The 20,731-nt window shown below is 41.6% G+C and overlaps 1 non-coding gene across 1 annotated transcript; it reads right to left on the bottom strand.

The window, feature by feature from the left end:
• Positions 1-17,940: 17,940 nt before the first annotated feature.
• trnan-guu (transfer RNA asparagine (anticodon GUU)) lies at positions 17,941-18,014 on the bottom strand. Its single transcript has one exon. It is a non-coding gene; the product is annotated as a tRNA-Asn (tRNA).
• Positions 18,015-20,731: the final 2,717 nt, after the last annotated feature.

The following is a 20,731-nucleotide window of genomic DNA, read 5'->3' as shown; positions in this document are numbered from 1 at the left end:
GGCTCGAACCACTAACCTTTCAATTAACAGCTCCCAGAGACTCACGTGCATCCCTTTTCTCCATTTGCAAGCTTTTTGTAAAAAAAAAATACTTTATTCTTGCCGGCCTGTGATATTTGTTTTGCACTGATAAGCAAGATCTGTGTTTCATCTTTCGCAAGCTGTATGAATTTCATGAAAAGCAAGTTGTTCTAGAAAGAAAATGAAAACTTGCATTTAACAAAATCAAGCCGCACGTGATCATCCATAGTGATACATTCTATAAGACAAGACAGGAAGAAAGACACCACTGGGATTTGAACTCAAGATCTCCTGTTTAATAGGAAAACGCATTAACCAAATCAGCCAAAGTGCTGTCAGAGTATTAACATCATGTCTGATGTCAGTGATTGCAGCTGACTATCGCTGGAGGACAGTTCACTGTGAACAAGTCAGCCTGCATAATGAGGGGAAGAGACCGGCCTCTGTGATGCACTATAGAGTTACACTAACCTTCTGCCCTACTGTTCTCTGCTGCATTCTACCCTAGCAGATAAATATTGGTTTCCATGCGTGTAAGGTTTCTTTTTTTTTGTCAAATATTTTCAAGCATATTTTTGCTGTTGAAAATAAGTGGTTTGTGGTTTTGAGTGTTGTGTTCCTCTTCCCTTAGTGTCACCCAAAGTGATACATTGTGCTTTGGCAATTCTTCAGGCTATAGTGTTAAGAGGAGCTCAGTTGAATTAGTTTGCATAGATAAAGTATTTATTTTCCTTTTAATCCTTTAAAGCATATTACATTGTCAATACATTGTATCTTTCTTCTTACTAATGGTCATCATTTTTTTTCTGGCTTGATCTCGTAATCAGATATTTCAGAATCTTCCTTAAAAACTAGTAAAAGAAGTGGGACAGATTCATGCACATTAAAAAATATGAAAGGGTAGCAGGACACAGTAACCACCAAACATCTCGTAGATTATGAATGTGCCTAAAATATTTCAGTACTTTAGAGGGTTCTGCCAGTTTAGATGTTGTACTGTGCCTGTCTGATTTATCAAATGTGTCATTTAAATCTCCCGTCATTTCTATATCAGTCTCACAGTAAAGATTGCAATTCATCCCAAAATGCCAAGTTTCCCACTGATGATATGTACAAAGAAATTAATGTACATTTTCCAATAAAATCAACCAATTTAAAATCAAATGCATCCCTCCTCATCTGCTGTTGGAGAGAAAAATGTCAGAATAAATACAGATTTTAGAAGTCAGGAGCATTGATAGTCCTATTTTAAAATTATGCTAAAATGCTCAATATATTAAAAAAGTTCTATAAAATGCAAAAAAAATTAAAACATATTAAAACAAGGTAAAAAGAAATGATACACAGTTATAAAGATCAGGAATTATCAATTTGAAGTTACAATCCACTTACAATATGCCAAAAATGGCAAGGATATGTAAAACAGGTGTATACATTTTTTTTTAAAATAAAACAAGTTAAAAATAAATACTAAATACTTTTAAAATTCAGGAATGTGATTGGTCAGATGCTTATGATGAGTGTTGTTGGTGTTTCGTGTGATTTAGCGAAATGAAAAAATATTCAATTTTAAAACGGCAAGAGCTCGTATGAAAAAAATAGTTCGTAAGTATCTTTGTTGTAACAGCTGCGCCAGAACTAGTGTATTCATATACATCAGAAAAGTACCTGAACTTGACTGGTTTATATTCAGTTATGTGCATTGGGAACAAAAGGGAGACTTACATGGATTTTATTAGGTTTTAGGAATCAGAAAATGTATTTTTACACGTTTATGCCTACGAGCAGAAATAACTTCCTGCTTTCAGCGCTTTAATTGTTTCCGCTTGTAATCTCGAACAGAGAAACCCAGTACTGACTCAGTTCCTGGGATTTAAGAGGGATGTATGAAGACAGTAAAGGGGAGTTTTTTTTCCCGCTGTAGAAGGCGGTGTGACGAGTCTGGAGGGAGGAGACGCGCATTCCGCACGGGGAGCGCAGAGCAATGAGTTTCACCTGCAGCTCGCCGAGTCCTGTCCTATATAACCGCTGAGCCCGGACACACACAGCGTCTTCAGCCAGTGTTGGGGATGCACTATATCAATAGTTTTTTTTTATGCAGAAGCTGGGATTCTTTTGCTTTTATAATAATAATAATAATAATAATTAGTGGATTATTGGAGTTAGTGGTTACTATGCTAAACTGGCGCGAATGGCGCTTCTATTTCTTCTGTCTGCTCAAACACTGCTGGGCAAAGTTTAAATTAAAACCCTTTTTCTGAAACACTGAGTGTGAGGGGTAACAGGTGGAGTTTAAAGCCAAATAAAGGGCTGTATTGGATTAGGTAGTAGATTGCGTGAGTGACGAGTAACGAGCTCGATCAGACCCAAACTCCATACGTGCGGTAAAGAGAAGAGTACAGATGCAGCCATTCAAAATGGGTGGGGTATTCCGCAGCATACCCCGGTAGGCGTGTCGCGGTGTCACGCAGTATCACGCGGTTAATCGCGTCATTTGATGCCATGCCGGAAACTATCCGCGTCACCTTGTAAAACCGCCGGGGGGAGCTTAACCTCTCATGTACAGCATTTGAGCTTTTAATTTTGAACTGTGTATTACAGCATGTTAATCATCAGTCATTAAAATGTTCGTATATTTTATTAAAGCAAGATTGCTCAGTTGGACAAAAATACACAACCTACCTTTATCAGAAATATTTATGCATCAAAGCCTTTACCAAAGATGTTACTAATAGTATTAATAATGAATGATTTTGGACAAGCTGTATACTCAAAGTATAATTTCTTTAGCACATTTGTACAAGCACTTGGAATCTGTCCAAGCCATACTTTGTCAGGCATTTTGTTTTACTTCAACGGGCATAAAAACTCCCTTGCTTTTAACAGGGCGTTTCATAATTTCTAACTACGAAAATGATTTAAAATGCGACACCTATCATTCAACTAGAGCTCAAAATATCACAAGGATCCTCAAGAGCACAGCAAAGACTGTATTAAAAGATACTTGTATGTATCAACGCTTTCTTTTCCGTATACCAGATTTTATGGAATCACTTCAGAAGGGTGTCAGCCAGTCAGATTCCAGGAATCGGTACTTTAAAGGAAAAATACACACTGGTATTCCATTTCTCCCTAACGATTTTAAGCATCCAAGTATTTAACTAGCATGTGAAATAGCATGTGAAAAAGTGGTAGTTTTAAGCTTTTCTGCTAATATAATATGGAATCGCGTATCAAAAAAATTGAATAACGATATGATTATATTCGTGTACTGCGACAGGGCTGTGTAGGGCTGTTTCGCCTCTCTCTTCATGTGACTTCCCTTGTAGCCTACTGGTCTACGTGCCCGATTACCAACTCACGGGTTGTGTGTTCAAATCCAGCTGGTGCTGGACTTTTCTCTTAACAAACATTACTTCAAAAAAATAGAATAGCGATAGTATGGACAGTCAATTGACTTTTTTTTTATTTCAAAATATCACAACATGATCGATTCTAAGTCATTTTTGATATCAATGAATAGTCACCTTCTTGCCTTCTGACAACAGTCCCTGCTTCTGCTTCCTGCTTCTATTGTGTGTGTGTGTAATGGAGTAAATTTTTATAGAGAAATGGAGGCTGGACAGTATGCGTTACAATATAAACATTTATATTGATTTAAATCGCAAACGTGTGTTTAATTGTGTTTTTTTTATCATAATCAGGCTAATGCAACATAAATTGATACAGTATCTTTGTCTTCTAAGTATCTTAATAAACTTTCAGCATAACTTTCTACCCATTTAGATTTATATCTCTTGGGATTTTGGGATCAAACGTGGAAGGATTAGATTGTAATCATTTTTATTTTTCAAGTACGTTTTAGAAAAGTGTAATCTATACCTGCCCAGACTGAACGCCTTCCTATACCCCGCCTTTCATTCCTGTAATGCTCTTCCCCACGCACCCCAGCCGGGCGCTCTTCGGCCTCTGCCTGGGGCGAATGTATATTTTGATATTTACACCCGGCGCGGCACCGAGGGAGCGTCTGCATTTAAAACTTAGTTTTTAAAATTAGTCAAGCAATATGAAGCATCTCCTTTTACTTTTAAGTCCCTTAAATACATTGAGCACAGCTTTCTCACCACTTAAGATTGCTTTTTGATACCATCCTTACACAAAGCAGAAACTTTCCGATGACATACAGTACAAGTGGAAAGATTACAGATTTTAATCGTCTTTAATTTTGTTACGTTATACGTTTCATCTAAACAAACACCACAAAACTATTCTCGATTGTACGTCTGAATGTTATGTTACACCTACAGTAGTTCACTGCTTTAAATACATCGAATTAAGAAAGTTATGTGTAGCACTTTAGATCTTTTTTTCTGAACCAGGGAAAATCTGATCATGTTTCTCTATAACAATAATAAACTTTATTTAACATTTCACCTTTAAAAGTGGCATCTCAAAGCAATAAAGTAGATGGAAAAACAGTTAAAAGGGACCAAAGTAAATACCAGACAAACGCAAATGCGTTTTTAATAAAATGCTTTTATTCATTCAGCAGAGAGTGAGAGGGACATCCAGCAGAGAGAGACACACACACACCGGTTTTCATTGACAAAAAGTAATTGTTTTTTTTACATTTTTTTTACATGTTTTGTTTGTGGACAGACTGTCCACAAATGTGAGACTCTTTCTCAGACTTACATTCCCGAATGTCCTCCGCCCTGGTCAACAATCCTAGGAAGAACACGAAACAGCCTGTTAATGAAATTGTTACAATTTTGTTCGGTCAGTTCTTCCTCACAGAATTTATAGATCGCATCGATCAGTTCCTGCTTTGTGACGGGCTTAGCAGTTTTCCGAACGTAGTCTTTCAACGAATGCCAAACCATCTCTATCGGATTTAGATCTGGTGATTCGGCTGGAGTTTTCACCCAGTTCACTCCTTCTGCTATAAGCCTCGCCCTTGCTGCTGTGTGTTTCGGATCGTTGTCTTGAAAGAGACGGTGCCTTGATCCAAACTGCTCCCTGATATATGGGGCGGCATGGTGTGTGACCACGACTTCCTCGAAGAATACACGGTCCATAATTCCTTCGAAAATAAGTGGTCCCGGGCCTCTTCTAGATATACCCCCCCAGACGTGAACCTTCAGTGGATGTTTGGGCTTTGGCTTGTCCACATGTCTCCCCTTTTTGCAAAATGCCATTGTTGAAAACTGTTCCAGAGCCACTGTTGTTTCGTCGGTAAAAAGTACATCCTGAAATGCCTCCCCCTGTTCAATCCATTGGAGCGCTTGCTTGAGTCTTTCCTCTTTGTTTTTTAGTCTTATCATGGGGCATGTGTTGGTTTTTCTGTATCTCCATCCAAGCCTCCTGCGTACTCTTCTTATCGATGTCGGGCTAATGGTCGCACCGAGGTCAGCCCAGAGCCGTCTTTGGACTTGCATCGCCGGTAGCTCATCATTTTCATCAGTCAGTTTGTCGATAGCTCGCACAATAGGACTTGAAAAAAAAGAGATCAACAGTTAGTTTTAAAAATAATGTGCGTAGTTGTATTTACATGCAAGAAAGGTATTTTTAGAAATGTATTTACCTTTGAATCGTCCTCGGTTTAGATTCTCTTTGCCTCCTCTCCCCTTTATAATGCCTTCTCACTGTGCTTTCAGAAACGAAGATGTCCATCAAAGCCAACTGCTGTACAATGTCCCGTGTTGACTTCCCGTTTCTTTTCATCTTCATTATTTGGTGTGAGAGAGTCTTCGTGATTTTGGTCATTGTCCATCTCCTTACCAAAGCGATACAGTGGTGCAGCTTGAAATCTGTACCTATATACTGTATGATATGGTACAGATAAAACTTACACTATACCGATGAGCTAATGCCAGGGAAAGACACTCCTATTTTATTTAAAACACAATACGCCAGGAAATGTGTCTGATGCATTAGCAAGTTAAAACAATTGGGTCGAAAACCTGGGCGTAACACCATTTCCTTTTTCTGATCACTCGCTTTCTGGATACACGTCTCACCTGTCCTGTTCTTTGTTTTCCTGGTTTGCTGATTAAGCCTGCTGCGGTCCACTCCTACCCTCACACCTAAAGAATACTATTTTAAATTTCTTGGCGCAGTTCATTAACCATTGTATGTGCTGTCCGTGCCCAAAATGCAATTTTAAAAAAAGTCAAAAACCGCGCTCAAAATGCAATTTAGAGCTCTCTGGCAAGAGGAGACACCCAAATCAATGTAACATGCCACAGTTTGTGCATGAACAGGGTTATACTGCCTATTCCCTTTGATACCCGATTTAAAAAAATAAAATAAAAAATGTTTTGAATCCCCGGCAGAACCAGGCATCCATATGAATCAAGTAACAGGTTTATTCCATGCTGAAAAAAAGAAGAAAGGAAACACATTCCATAAGAATTGACTGAGCTCCTATTTTTTTTATGCTCAGCTACTAAGATTTCCCTTCAGTGGTAAAATTCAATATCTACAACGGGCACAGTAAAGACGTTTACTGTACTGTAAGTCTTTCTACGACAGACCAACGGACTACGAGTGCCCCTGTCGGTCAACCAATCACATACCGCGGTACCCCGCATCATCATGCGTCACGATGCGCGACGCCGTAGCCAATTACTTCCGGTACGTGTCTGTACCGCGCACTTTGAATGGCTGCATCTGTACCTCCTTGTGATGCATCAAGAATACACAAAACTACGGAAGCCCCTTTCCGCCCGGAAGTGGAAAAAAAACGCGCTATGGTATCTCATATTTGCGATTTCGAAATTAACCCCATTTAATTCTGTCCTTTTGTTATTGTAATGGATTCAGGTTCTAGGGCCTGTGCACTTGCTGCTCCCGCCCTAGTTCGTGCCTCACTGTATAGGCTTGAACCCAGGTCTTGCCAACTAAGTTACGGCAGCGTGGGGAGTCTGGTGAGGGCCACAACTTCCCGGGGTGTGAGCGCCAGCCGCGGCCGGGTATCAGACTGGTTGTCCGGCCAGCTGGCTTATATTCTACACAAGCCAGCACGTGTGAGCTTTAAGAGAAGCAGGACGCTGGTACCTGAAATGGACTGGCAGTGGCAGGCCGACTTGGTGAACATGAGAGACTACAGTGAGTTCAACGATGGTTTCTGTTACATCTCCTCACATATAGACATGTTATAAGTCTGGAGGTGTCGTGACAAGTGATTTCCGAAATATATTTCAAGAGGGTCGTACTCCTAAAATGCTACAAACTGATGACAGAAAAGAATTTCTTAACAGGACCTTCCAAAATTTTCTCAAATGTGAGAATATTGAACAATTCATTATGGCCAGTGATGTGAAGGTTAGTGTAATAGAGAGGTTTAACAGAACTTTTTCCACAGCACGTTTTATTTCATGTATGAGCTGATCGATATTGCAGTAGTACCCTCTAGGTAAGGTACATGTTCATCAGCGATTAGACTATATGGACAGAAAATCTTCATCTTGATCAAACGTGTTTAGCGTATGCGGATAGTGCAGCTCGACCAGACCCACTTCCCAGCCCCTGTCCAGGTCAATCGCCTTTGCCAGATGCTCTGTGAAGCACGCGCTGGTGTTCTTTGGAAACATCTTTGAGGATGAATTACTGGCCAGCGTAACCTAGAAGACATTGGGGTTCATTTTTCAGCACCTCTATATTTCTTTGACCTCGGAAGCCTTTACCCAACTATTGAATTTATCGCTCTATCTGCGCCACTTTACCAAAATCTGTTTGTTTTTTTCATGCCCCCTGGCTGCTTTAATCTTTTGGATGCGAAAGACGCTCTCAGAATTGGGGTTTATCTTCTGTAGCTGTTCTGTGTAGAAAGAGCCCTTAATGTCATCGCCTGCGTAGTCCTGCAGTTTGTAATAGAGTCTCAGAGCCGTGGTCCGCTCTTTGACAATGAAAATTTCATCTGTGAAGGTCTGTTCATACCCCTTCTCAAACATTCCCTTTTATTTTGGACACCCGCACATGATCACCTACATTAAATGAAAACTTTGACGGTTTTCGCTTAAAGTGTTCGCCATAGACGGTTCTCCACATCTCAAGGGAGTTATCAGTCGTAACAGAAGCCGTGGGTCGTTTAATAGTCATGTGGTAACTATGATTATAAAAGTAAATAAGATCAGACAGATCGATATATCGAAAGGTGTTTTTGTGTGTCAGGTACCTCCACATTTTTGTTTTAATAGTTTGGTTAAACCTCTCTATCACACTACTGCTCTGTGGGGGAAGGAGGGACATCCACCCTATAACAACACCATTGGTTGAAAAGGGGGTGGGACATGGGGTTTTAAAGTTTTGACAGACGCTGCACACCACAGTGGGGCAGACTTGAGTTTTAGTAGCTCTCAGTTACCAGCATTGGCTAGCAAGGTGCCCGGTACGTTGATTTCGGCCATTGCCCCTGTGAACACATCCCAATCTTTTAGCTTCTTACCGGCCTCAACTGATTGCTGTTGTGTGAGAGCCCTGACAAGATCAATCATGTGAGAGCCCTCAACGGGTGCCCCCTTGTACACAAATTTTCTTTAATTCCCGGCTATTAACGGTTTATTGTGTGCCACAGTCTTTAACAATATCTCGGCATTTCTCTGGAACCACTGAGATGCACTGTCTAAAATATACCCAAAGTCAGCGTCGGTCGATGACGGCTGTTGTGGTAATGCGTGTGATAGATCGGCGGGTGCATTTTCGGGTCGTACAACAGTTAAAGTCCCCTCTTCAGAAACTTCCTGGCATACTAATGTCAAATACCGTTGTAACAGCTGATTATATAATTTCACGTTTTCATATTCAGGCAGATGCGAGTTCTAAAAAATGTCTCTCATTTCGTCATCCAACCTGCGGGTTGTTATTTTTCTCACATCGGTTTCTTTGCCGGACCAGTCTAGGAGTCGATCGAGCTGTTTTTGAGGTACAAGGTACATTTTTTTTCATTGTGGTCCATTATCGGTGTTGTAGAAGCTCCGTAATCAATGGTACTACAATACTCAACAGTGTCCCGATAAAACTGCCGGACTGGTTCACCAAGAGTCTCTTTCTTTTAAGAAAAAGACCCCTTTGACTCAAAGTCTTTAAAAGCTTATGCTTTCTCTTCAGGGTCCCAAACTGCTTAGCAGGCTTAGCTATTCCCTGTACAAGATCATCTGAAGCCCCACAGAGAATAGCTTTCCGGTGACTGGGGCTGGCTTTTACCAGAAAATGTAAGTGTCAGGTTTCTCCGAATGCGTGAAGACATGACGACGGCCCGAACGTGTTTTTTTGACTGAGTCTGTGGTTGCGAGATCACCGACTTTTAGATTCTTTAAATACATAAGCCACGGGTACATCTGGGGGGAAAAGACCTGTTCACAAGCGATAGTCATCTGGGGTGTCGGCATTTAAATCCACCAACAAGTAACCGAAAGGTTTTTTAGTAGCGTCATCAAACGCTTCCAAAAAAATCGGGCTTTACCGGGATACATATGCCGTGACAGGGTTGGAATCTGTAGTTTATCTCTAGGGTTTTTAAACAGCACCATGTACTTTGTATTTAACGCTATGGTTCTACTTTTCCGGCCTTGACAAAACACATTTTGGACGATATACATGATGCTGAGGTTTCGGTGGTGTACGTATTTTGTAAAAGCTTTTTCTATCTCATTATTTTCACACGCAGACTCCATCAAATCATCAACTATAATCAAATTTACTCTATCCGGTGGCAGTAGCTGGTCGTCGGAAAACGACGTCGGTAGCCCTTCTATAAACTGAATGTATGGAAATTTCACAAGCAACTCAGCGTATAGAGGTTGCCAGCAGCTGTAACACCAGACTATGTTTTCGGGTTTACGAGTCATAACGGTATCACTGTTCTCCAAGAGCTGTTTTATAAAATAACTTTTACCGCAATTCGAGGGTCAGGACAAAATGCATGAAAAAGGGTGTTTTAACCTGACATCCATCGTGTTAATATCCGTAGGGCAACAATGTCAAATTTTCTTGCAGCACCCGCTTGTCGTACACCACCTTCTGGGTTTTCTTTAAGGTCCGGGTCTCACTGCGCCAATCCTTTTTAACACGCACGATCATCGGCTGTTGAATAGAAATGTGTTTAAATTCCCGGCACTCTGCAAAAGGGTTAACGCCATAGTCAAAAACCAAGTCCCGCAGACTCTCAAAGTTAACTTTTTCACAATTGTTCACATTGAGCGTAATGCCTTTCACCTTTAAACAGGCTTTCCCACCAGACAGCTTGTACCCGTACGACTTGGGTCCTGTTGATACAAACTCGGTGATGTGTTGTCCAGCATCGATTTCGCTGGTCAGCTCACCCAGATAGTCACCCAGCCCCGGATTCCACTCACCCTCCCGGCTCACAAAGATAACGGAATCTGTGTCGTGGTACAGACAGCGGCCTTGCAAAGCATTTAGCAGATTGTATAACTCCCAGCGGGCAAAGGCGGTTGTAAAGCTAGCGATGAAAATGTTAGTGTTTGAATGGCCTATATAGTGGTGTTTAGTGTTTAGTGTGTTTCCACATAACACAGGCTGTGTTTTCATTGATAAACTTGCAGGCTGACACCTCATGATATGGCGTAAATAAGTACCTGAACAATTCATCGGGGTTTCTCACAATGGTGGTCTGTGGTAAATTGTCTCTTTGTCCATACTTCCCCCACAAACTGTTCAAGGCAATTTTTGAAAGCTGTCTTTTGGCCGGATTCTTTTTAATGTTGCTGGGGTCCAGCCGGACACCCTCTTTTTCATAATATTCGCTGATATATCTTTGTTGTTTCGCGACATCTGTACACCCCTCTGGAAACCCCGAAGCTTCCTGTTTCCCTTTCAGATGCAGTTTGATGTAGTCTGTAAAAAGATCGTGTGAGGCCTTTTCGAAATGCCTAATTTCATAAATTTTACCCACTCTATACCCCAGATCTAAGGCCATAATTCAGGGGCGCACCAGACACCAGTCAAGGCGCGATCTTCATCACCGTGCTCACAGGGGGTGGTCTGTTTTGTTTCACCACATGTACGACAGTGTTGACAGTTTTTTTGTCAATTTTGGTTGGAAGAACTGGAAAGTACAAACATCTGGGTGGGTAAACTTTCACCTTTGCTAAACCGAAATATTGTTTTAAATAATTTAAGTTTTTATAAATTATTCGGGGGTGCCCCAGTGGGTATTTTTTAGTTTTGTTCACAAATGGATACAGACTGGTGAAATCATAGTAATGGATTTTTTCACCGGGCTGCGCTGTGTAATGCAAACAAATCTCATTTGTTCTCCCCCCCAAAAAGCGACTCGCGCGGTTGCAGAGGCCTCTGGTAACTGCGCAGCTGTTAGAAATTTACCCAAGTCTCCATTTTCAACAAGCATGTCTCTGAACTCGTGCTCCCACAAAACACGCACGTTAAAACCTCTCATTTTGAGAAAATTAATTTTCACCATCGTCTTTCTGTACAACCAACCAAAAGTAGTGTTTGTCAGCGGATTAAAATCGTTTTTACAATAACAAACGCTACAACCGTGAAAAAAGCAACCGTTGAACTCAAAGGCTGTCGGCACTCCGTCAATTACAGCATAACCATCCAGAAAATATGGGCCAACCTTGAACTCACCGGCCGTGGTTAACGCGTGTTGGATTTTAATGGGCTCTGTGTGTTCGATGTACATAAGCCATTGAATGCTGGGTGTAGAAAATCGTTTTTGCTGGCGGTGGTAATTTTCATGGGGTAGCAACGCAATCGTCTCTTCCTGTAAAAACATAAGTCTGAACATAGCCATGCAGACACTAGCGATGGTCACAAACTGAAAGGGGTCGATGCAGACAACGCAGGCGGCCCCTGACTCAGTCACGCGTGTCTGTCTGGTCATATTCATGACCTCGTCCCGAAACCTGATACAGCCTTCTCTTAGAATTGCCACATCCAACTGGCAGTAACGTTTCAACTCTCTCTGTAAGTTAAATACACTTCCCCTGCATTCTTCTTACCAAACCAAAAACTCGGCTTTCTTGCTCGGCAGCACGTAGTTAACGCCGTAAAGTTCTGGCGGCGGCATCGGTCCGACATAATTTTGGTTTTCTGAAGTGTTCATCAAGTGTGGAAAATTCCCCTTAGCCCCAGGGAACCCCATGGCGGCCGGCAGTTTGCTTAATTTCATAGGTAGAACGTTTAAAGAATCGATAAATCTGATGTTCAGAGCTTTTACAGTCATACACATTATCTTGCCACCCTGATTAATTAGTTCAACGTCCATCTTTTCAGCTAACAACTGTCTGATCACTAGGTAATTGTCATATCCCTTGCCATTGTGCGATATGAACGTATGGTTTTTAAAACGTCTATCGATAAATTTACACACAAAATCCTTTAGACAAGTTTCACCATAAAATTCCCAGCTTCGTTTGTCAATATGAAGGGCATGGACGTAATTTGGTATGTGTGTCCCTGTTTCTTGCATGCATTCAAAGTCGAAAAAAATGTACTTGTTTGAAATTTTGGGGTTGTCCAAAGGCGGTATGTAGCACAAATCTGTGTCTGGGGTGTCGATCACGTTGTTACAACGCGAGCAGTTTCTCTTTACATTTGTGACTTGCGAGGTTATAAACCCGACATTTCTCACAAAAGACCCTGCGCTCACACTTACTCACACCCGTCGCTGCATTCCGCAAGTGTCTTGCCAACCCCTGAGAGCTACGACAAAAGACCTTACAGGCCGGGCAATTCTGAATTTCGGCATCAATTTTGCAACACTGGGGATCTAAACAGGTTTTACAAGCTTTAACACAGGCGTGTGCGTTCTTGTGGCTATACGCCACATGGCAGTTAGTGCAAAAATACGCCGCCCCCACAAAAGCTTTAATATTTAAAACCCCATAAAAATGCTCTTCATGCAGTAGAACAAAAAGTATTTTAGAAATTTGGTGGTGTGGGTCCCGTTGTAAAATATTTCCAATCACCCTGGTCGTGGTACAAAATTTTAATGACCACCTTTAAATGTTTTTCAAAAGCGGTAATGTCTGACAAACTAATTTTCCGATTCTCTGGAAAACCCAACTCTTTGTGCATTCGTTTAGCGGGCACCCCCCTGCATATTCCTAACTATCGTCACCACTAAGCGGTGGCTGTCATTGGTGAGAACCTCTGTGTGGCTCTGTAAGAGGTCCGAGATGTGGCTTAAAAAATCGGCAGCATTTAATTCTCCGGGGTGTCTCCTGCGTGAGAACAAGGGCTTGTTAAAACCACCCGCAGTCAAACGCAGCTGTACAAAATCATTCGCCCCGATGTTTGGAGAAAGTTCATCCAATATTCTCTGGACTGCACCATGCACAGCATCTATAGCCTGTACATACGAGGTTATTCTGTCGAGATTAACAAAACGAAATTCTTCATGGTGCTCTGTTGCTCTAAAATTATTATAAGACCTGTTATAACTACGTATACGCTCCAGGAAAACTAAGGGGTCTCTATTCGCCCCTGCACCGCTACCAACCTGATTCAGATCGTTCAGTACAACCGGTTCTCGGTTACCGACATCCTGTTTTGCTACAACAACCTCGGGCCTTAAGTTATTTTCTACCACGGCATTCTCATTGCGTGGTTCGGGCGGCCCTTGGGAAATCTGATGCCTCTCTCTGAATCTTTGACGACGCAACAAACATGCTTTTGCCAGTTTAATTCTTTTATTTATGTACAAACGCTTGCTGTTGGCAAGCGCTCGGTCTTTTAAACACTTTTTAGACCGCATGTTTAGTCATTTATCACCGGGGTTTTGCACCAATGAAGCATGAAATATCATCATCATGGTCTGAAATCCTGAGCTTAGAGCTGCATCTTCTGTAGAAATTATATCTAAGAGGTTAGCGGTGAAAACCTGGATCTGTTTTGGAAACAAGGTTTGTACACCGGCTAAAACCGCTCTTAGATGCTCTAAAGCTCGTTTTTTGGCCACCTCATTACTGATCGCCGTTGATAGTGACTGTGTAATACCGCGCACTGAATCTAGCACATCACCCAACACCAAGTCTTTAGGGGCGTTATGATTTCTCTCCGCAGGCTTGACACGTCTGGCTTTGGTCAGGGTCTTAACAGCCGTCTCCGATGCAGTCACCACCTTAGGGTCCGACGTTTCCGCCACATTTGTTTCGCCGCTCGTCGATACAGCGGCTGTGTGAAAAAAAAAGACTTTTTATTACCACGCCAATGCTCCACATCTCAAAATCAGAAAACTACACGGTGTTAAAAATAAAAGACTTTTCAACACAACAATCAATGAAATCTAAACTGTCAAAATCAGAAAACTACGATAACTATGATAAAAACGCCACACATGTGGCGCATCCTTACACACAGGGCTGCAGGTGAATGGAACAAGTTACACGGACATGTTGTTACACCGGTTTCCTTTACGGCTGTGGTGGCGCTACTGGGTCAAGCGGCGTGGTTAACGGCCTATAGACTCACGCACAGACCAGTCGCTTTTAACTTTAAAAGCTAAGCAGTTTTAAAATAAGGTTTTTTAACACTCCCAAACAGAAAAAACACTGGGGGGTTCTACAGTGTGTATTCCAAAATACAGCGTCTTTTGCTCAGAACCTGTGGTAACACCATCCCGCTGATTACGCAGGCAAATTTTTTTGCCCTGCTAGATCAGATCGCCCAGTGTGGTTCGCATGGCTTTAGACACGGGGAGCGGAAGGGGTTTATGAATGCTTTTTCAGATGCCGCAAAGTTTCTCAGCAATGTTGGGGTGGTGGTTACGTGTACCGAACTAATTTTCCGCACCAACATTTAATTGTTGAATGCAAACAGGAGCCAGTAACGCGTGTGTGCTGCGTTGTTTCAGTGTTTGAAAACCCCCACTTGAAATAAAGCGGTTCACATTTCACATACTTGCAAACTGGAGTCTGTAACTTGTGTAAAAAGTGCTGCTGCGCTGTTTCTGTGTTTGAAAACCCCCTGTTGAAATAAAGCGGTTCACATTTCACATGGTGTTTGTCCTGCGAATTCTTTCCGTGAGACTTTACGCAGTCAGTGTGTGTGTGTGTGCTTGCACCCCTGCTGCTTTTGAGACTCAGCTTGTGCAGCTTATAAGCAGCCTGGCCGGACAACCACTCGGCCACCCGGCCACGGCTAGCGCCGCTCACACCCCGGGATCTCGCGGCCCGCACCAGACTCCCTGCGCCGCCGTAACTACCCGATTTCCTAGGGTTATAATAGAGCGCACTCAACCCCACGGCAGACATGGTCCCCTTACAAACCAATACACACTTTCACACACCTAAAGCGAGGGATGCACTGCCTTGGGGCTTTGGGACCCTGAGGCTCCGGACCGACCGGCTGGGGGGGAGGCGGGAGTTCCAACAACGACACACCATTGGCTCCTGAGGGGGTGGGACATGCACAAATAACAACACGCCATTGGCTGGCAAGGGGGCGGGACAGCCAACCACCGCAGACTACCATTGGCTGGAAAAGGGGGCGTGGTACCTGTCAAAAGTTTGACGAAAGGTGTCGCTTTATACTACTAACAGGTCTGTTTTGAGTCTCATGATGATTCTCTTCTGGATCTGAAAAAAAAAACAGTGCAAATTTGTTTCCGATGTATTTTTCAATTTTATCAGATTTTTTCAGGTGAATGCAGTCGATACATTCAAGTTTTTATATGATGACAGGACCTACACTTAGGGCTCAGTACTGATAACACTGCTGATATTGATAGAGTCGAAATAAGTGATGTATTGGCAGCTTTATCTGAGGCGAGAAGTCCTAGAACACCTACAAAAATGTTAGGATTCAGAGGAAGAAATATTTTTCTACCTCACCCAATCCTATTGCATTAACGAGGCTGAAGTTGGCTGCTTATTCGCCAGCTTCTTATTCGCGTTTTTTGTTCCACCTTAAATGCTGCTGCTGTGATGTTATGCCGCCTTTCGCCTGTAGATGGCTCTCTATAGTAATTTTTAAAAATACTAATCCGAGTTGATTACTGCACATATCCCCAGTAAAGGGGAATATGTAAGTAATGATTATCCAAATTGCATTTTTGTATGAAACACATTTCAGAAAATCGAAAACCAATTTTCAAAACTCACAATAACACAAACTGGCATGTTAGACAACAAGTAAATAAGACAAAGGCAAAACGTGAAGTCTCAAAATCTTGCATTTTGCAAGAAATGTTATTATAGCAGTTTACAATGGGACATTTAGAACATGGCATATGTGAATATATGGTTAACGGAGGATGAGCAAAGGGTGATGACACTTTCTGCTTATTGCTATGACCCTCCCTCCTGATTATAAAATCGTCTCACAATTCTGCCACTGAGGTGTGAGACACAGTGTAACAGACTCTCAAAATCCTGAACTTCAGGAAATGTTGCTGTACCATTTTTAAAATATGACCCTCTGAATATGGCATGAGAGAATTCATAGGGAAAAGCTAATTGCTCTTTCTGTTGTATTGCGATGGCCCCTGTTTAGAAAAAAACATCTCAGAATTCTGACACAAAGGTGTGAGACACAATGTAACAAATTATGAAAATCATGAAGTATAAGAAAATTTACTGTACCATTTTTTTAATATGACCCTCTGAACATGGCATGTGAGGATTTATAGTCAACAAAATAGCACCTTTTCTGCTGATTTACTTTTTCCCTCCTTCCTCGTTACCAAAACATCTTAGTATTCTGACACTTTGGTAAGAGACACAAAATTACAAATCACAAATCACAAATCCATGTGAGGATTTATAGTCAATAAAATAGCACCCCTTCTGCTGAATTACTTTTTCCCTCCTTCCTCGTTACCAAAACATCTTAGTATTCTGACACTAAGGTAAGAGAAGATTTGTAATTACAAAACTTCTCTGTTGCATTTCTGCGTTGTGACATTCTGAACATGGCATGTTAAAGTATATAGAAAACCTAGATCAGAACAGGTTAAATGTAATTCATAGTGATTTATATTTTTTTAATTCTTTCTAAATGAAAAAAATATGTTTTTCAGTGATTATGACACTTCGCTATTACATAAAATATGCTTCAATGCCAAAATAAATAATAATGGAAAAAATACCCACAGTGGACATTCATAGTTGCGATTATAGGAATGTTATATATCAGGTGAGTAGCTGTGTCAGCATGCGTAGGCTGCAAAGGAAAAAGTAAAGGATTATTCCATGCTGAAAAGAGAAGAAAGGAAACATAACATGTTGGCTGTGGAGCCTTCTTCAGGTGTGAGAAAGACAGGTCAGTAAGCAAAGATAATTTTCTTTATCTTTGCTTGCTGCAGTTTATCTTTGATGACAACATCAAAGATGTTAGGAAGTTTTACAGCTAACAGCTCCACATCAACTTCCTTTTATAACTAACCTCATCAGATCCCTCAACTCCCAACTCTTCCAATTTCTCACTTCAGAGAAGGATAAAAAACTCAATCATCCTCTACAGAGAAAAACCATCAACACCCCTGCCACCTCCACCAATCCTAACCTTGTTTTTACTATACCCTCTGACCTTTCCCTTTCACCCCTTTGCATCCTCAGCTAACATATTTGAAAATTACAATAGACTGTATAGTATTTATGTTTAAAATTAAGGTAAATATGTCAAAATATCAAAATCCAACTGCACAGTGCTATCTTAACAATGCTTGTCAAGTCTCAAACAAACCTGCACAGTATTTTTAAAATATTTCAGCAGAGGATTCAACTGGAGTATAAATGAAGATTCGACGATAATTTGTTTTGGGTGAATATGGTTTTCTGGGGAGTTGCAATGTTGGGCATTATTGGACATTTCTCGGTGACCCTGACACGTGTTACACACTCGCATTTCCTGCAAATATTAAAATGGTTATGGTTTCGCTGAAAAATCCAATCGACTAAAGACAACGTTTACATCGCAAAAGAATCCCGTCCCTGGGTGGACTCGAACCACCAACCTTTCGGTTAACAGCCGAACGCGCTAACCGATTGCGCCACAGAGACTGGTGTGTTCTTTTCTCGAATCAGAGGTTTTCGGTTAAAACAAAATCTCTTACCGTTTATTTTGGTAATATATGGTAATATTTCTTCTGCACTGTTAACCAATAATTGAATTTCATTTTTCGCAAGCTGTGTGAATTTCATCAAAAACAAGTTTTCCAGAAAGGAAATGAACACATGCATTTAACGAAATCAAGCCCTTTGTGATTGCCCGAAATGGTACGTTCTGTACTACAAGATAGGAAGAAAGACACGGCTGGGATTTGAATCTCGGTTCTTTTGTGTAATAGAGAAGCGCTTTAACCAACTAGGCTACGGTGACAGGACACCCATCACCTTTTGCAGCCGCTTGGACACACCGCTCTGAGACATCTGCGTTCAGTAAGCGTTTAACCTGAGCTCAGAGCAAATTGCCTCTTTTACATAGCAGCCCCGACACTGAGAAACGAAGAGAACTGGCTTTTATCTGGCATTTCCATGTCCAATGCGTTTGACATCTCCCAAGGGCGACAGAGTTCTTTTGCCACACTATTTCTTCTTCTTTTTTATTTCTGTACGCTTTGATAAAAAACGAGAAATCATGCAAGGGAAAAATGTCTTTTTTTTCATAGAGAAAACGTGCACCAGGAAATGTTGTGTTGAGAAGAAATGATTTAACATGATACGTGACCTAATTTATCGGAGCAATTGCTCAACCAGCAAGGTCTGGAGAGGTTGGAGAGTCTGGTGGATGTGATAATTATACGGTGTTGTGAAAGAAAACAGTCTTTCTTTGAATTCTCAGTCAATCGGAATTTCAGTGCGAAACATAAACCCCTTGTCTGATTTAAAGAGATTATATTTTAAAACTCATAAAAAATCAGAAAACACGTTTCTCACTTTGAAATTTTAGACGGAGCGGTGCATTACTAGTAGCGACGCTGAGCATCCTATGGGGGAATTCAGGTCATGTGAAATGCCAGCGGTTTAATAAACAACGCGTCTGGTTTCGGATCATAAGATTGTAGGTTCGACTTCTACCTGGCTCGTGTAAATTTTTTTCAAGCTCCTCAGTAATAATGTATATTATGTAATGAACCGCACCTGAAAGCAAACGTTGGGTCTGTTTCCTTTGTTTTCCAGCATGAAATAGCAAATCGTTACAAAAAGCAGCTGCTAATGTCCAATAGCGGTTTTTTTTTTTCAAATTACATTTTCAGGCTTCAGACACTTTTTAATAAAACAAAAGTGTCCGGAAACACATTAACTTTCAGGTTTGCTTGAACCTGTATTAAAAAAAGTTATCTGAAACTTCCGGGATTCCATTATCTGATGTAGCTGTCTCTAAAGTTGGACGTGATGTTAAGCAGATGTGAACTGTGCCTTTTCACTTAAAAAAAAAAACAAAGTTCTTTTTTTCCCCTTCACTCCAATGCTGGAGACTGTAAGCCTGTGTGAGCTCCACACTGCGTGTCCTGTACTGCTCTATTTTGTTTAGATTATCTATGTGGTGTACAGATAGAACTCAACTGCATGGTGTGAATTCCGTGTTCAGGACCAGCAGAACCTGAAAAAGTAACAGCTGACCTCGACATGATTTGAACACACAGCCTCCTGATCTGGCGTCAGACACGCTACCATTGGGCCATGAAGTCACGGCTGTCTGTGCCTTTGAATTCCCCAAAGGAGACAAATGAGCTTCACAAAGAAAAATCTGTGAAGAGCGCAGCTCTTCCGAAGAGAGTCTTTTCTTCCCAGACCACATTTTATTCTTCCTGCGCAGCTCTTGTGTAGGTGTTGTTCTCAATTACAGATCCAGGAACACTGATTGTTTTTTCTATTTTTTTAAATTAAGTACCCCATGGTGCAACGGTAGCACGTCTGACTCTAAATCCCCAAGTTCATTTTCAAAGTATATCGGAGTCAACTGATACTGATCAGGTTCTGCTGCTACTGAACCCGCAGTCTTCACCTTAAAGTTCAATTCCCCAAGCCTTTTGACCTTATATGTCCATCCCTTCTCGTCAAAACTCGTATTTTCACAGGGTACCCTTCAGAAATCGCAGTATAGAATGAAAAAACTCCAGTAGATCTCGGCCGCTGTTGGTGATTTTCCTTTTAAAATAAATGAATCTCTGTAAATTTTACGGAGTGTATCACTTTCACTGAGACCGAGAAGTATTAAGCTGTACATGCGTCTTTGTGGCTCAGTTGTTAACAAAAAGGGTGGTGGTTTGAGCCCCTCCAGGGACGCTATGAGCCTTTTAATGTACACACCCTCCTCACTTCATTTCTCCACGGCCGGTCTTGTATCGCTAACAAATACAGAGCCCGTAGGAGGCAGTAAGCTCGCATATTTTTTTTCTTATAAAATATACTTTATTCCGAAAAAAACACATCTCAAAAAGAAAACATCTCACACATGTCCATTCTGCCCCACACCGCCTTCGCGAAGGGGCAGCTCCAGAACACGTGCTCCTGAGTCTCCTCGACGAAACACGTGTCCCGGGGGCAATGCGGGTTCCTGGTAAGCGAGTGTCTGTAGAGGACCTCTCTGGTAGCCAGTCTCTTGTGTACGGCCATCCAGTTGAGGTCCTTCAGTTCGTTGTCCAGTTCTTTAGGCTGCGTCCTTTCCCAGACTTGTCTGGGAACTTGCAGCCTTTCGTCGGCGACCAGATGCCCCCTCACCTCTTTGTACAGAGCTCTGTGGTTGGTGCAGAGCTCTGGCCGTCTCGTGGCCT

This window comes from Lepisosteus oculatus, chromosome 14, assembly GCF_040954835.1.
Source record: "Lepisosteus oculatus isolate fLepOcu1 chromosome 14, fLepOcu1.hap2, whole genome shotgun sequence".
NCBI lineage: Eukaryota > Metazoa > Chordata > Actinopteri > Semionotiformes > Lepisosteidae > Lepisosteus > Lepisosteus oculatus.
Note: the sequence above shows the minus strand (reverse complement) of the source record. Positions and strands in the feature narration are given on the sequence as shown.